Source organism: Olea europaea, unplaced genomic scaffold (assembly GCF_002742605.1).
Source record: "Olea europaea var. sylvestris unplaced genomic scaffold, O_europaea_v1 scaffold1663, whole genome shotgun sequence".
NCBI classification, from domain to species: domain Eukaryota; kingdom Viridiplantae; phylum Streptophyta; class Magnoliopsida; order Lamiales; family Oleaceae; genus Olea; species Olea europaea.
This window is the reverse complement of record NW_019234297.1, coordinates 47985-50215: the sequence shown is the minus strand read 5'-3', so window position 1 is coordinate 50215 and position 2231 is coordinate 47985.

Genomic DNA, 2231 nt, shown 5'->3' with positions numbered 1-2231 from the left:
TTATAGAATGAAGGTGTCTGGTCACATTTGTAAATGAAGTTGATGTTTTAGTTTGTAAATTTTATGAATATTAATATTTTCTACTCAATGAAGACGATTGTAATGAATACTAACCTATAGTTTTAAGGTCTGATTTACAATACATAAATGCAACATATTTCAATTTATAATACGTTGTTATTTGGTTGCATATTATTGCAATGAGTCACGAATTTGTTTTAGCTCAAATTGTGTAATGACCATGAGATAACAAAAACATTATATTTCTCATTTCTAATGTCTGATGTCTATCATATGACACAGGTCACATGTTACACAACACAAGACACATATTTGTTGGAAAATGTCACATGCTATAATACATACGTAACAGTTCATGGAGTGTGTGATAAAAGCAGTCACATATATGTGTCTCATACCTCAAGTCACAGTTAGTTATGAAATAGAATAAAATTCAAATATAGCTCACATCTTACATCAAAGGTTTTTGATGTCTGATGACCATGTGATAATAAAAATATTGCATTTCTCAAGCCTAATGCCTGATTTTTGTCATTTGAAACAATCACATGTCACTGAAAATAGGATACATATCTGTTGGAATAGGTAGTCACATATATGTGTCTCACACATCAGGTCACAGATAATTATCAAACAGACTATAGAATTCAAACGGAGGTCACAATTACTTATCAAATTGACTAAAGAATTCAAATAAAGGTTATATGTGATTTTGAAGTCACTGACTAATTAATATACAACTATGTAGATGTCGAAAATCAATTGTACAATTGAAAACACAATGGTCACAGATAATTTACATTGTACTATTTTGATGAATGTTTTAAATAAAAGAATATGATATATCTATAATCTATTCGTATCATCTGTTGATGTCCTATTATTGGTGTTATTTTTCCTGTCATTTTAGTTTAATAAGACCAAACTGGAGCATCTCCTACGGTTGCGATCATGTCTTTCACAACATCCATATTTCACTGTTGGTTTCCCTTCTCTGGATGATCTCTTTCTCTTCTCAAAAGGTCTTTCAGAACCCCTCTTCTGGTTATGAGCTAACACAATTTTGGATTATACTTCTTTAGGCACTGTCCATTCATTTGGATTCCAACAGGATATATAGAATCTTGGTACGTAATCATGTATGCATCTCTTATGTAATAATAAGAACAGTAAGTCTATGGATCCTTCTTTGTATTTACAATTACAGTCAAGGCGTGCAGACACGATAACAAATTAACTTGTAAAACCCTACACATGCCTGTACGTTGCTCAATATCAACAACAAAAGTTAACTTTTTGTCTCTAACAGAAAATACTGATTGGTTGGAAGGAGATACCTGCGAGAATGTAATAACAGTTATAGTACATGTCAGGTCAAACAGATAAGTATCATGTCGCAATTAAGATGAACATGTCACAGACATATATATTTTGTCACAGATTTATGATGAGGTCACGTGCATTTATATTTAGGGCACATTCCCTAAGGTTTAGGTCACATATATAGCTAGCTCATACATATATATTTTGCCACAGATGTACAGTACAAATCACATGCATTTAAGGTGAGGTTACATACATAAATTATAGTGTTAAAATAATAAAGTTACCCTCAAGTTCCTCAAACCTATCATCTCTTTCTCATACTTGCTTCACAACTCTGTGAAAGTTTCATGCACGCCATCTCTATGTTTACAAAACCAAAATTGTTGTAATGTCCTGAAATTTTCATAGGATAGAATTTAATTTTTGTATGCTATATTTTAATGTTTTGAAAAGTTATGGACTAAAATGATATATAGCAAATTTCAATTTTATTTGAGTCATATATTTAGATATTAACCGAGTAAAGATAAGAATACGAATATTAAGCTTTGTTGGATAGATCGTAATTAATCAGACATATTAGGCTCGAGAAAAAGTTAATTTGGATTAGTGGAGCCCAACTAATCGAAGTCGATAGATATAGCTTTAAAGTATATTCTAATTCAGTATTTAATGAATTTAAGTATATCAAGGGGTGTGCCGTGTACAAGAGCTTTTGGGTAGGATATTAATTGATTAAATAAACGATTTATAAAAAAAGGAAGGGGAAGATGTTGGACGGCCACAAGTTGGAGTTGTTGAAGGTTATCCATTAGTTTGTATTTTATTATCTTTATATTTTAGTGTAAATTTTCCTAGCATGCCAAGTGTCCCATATAGTGGTT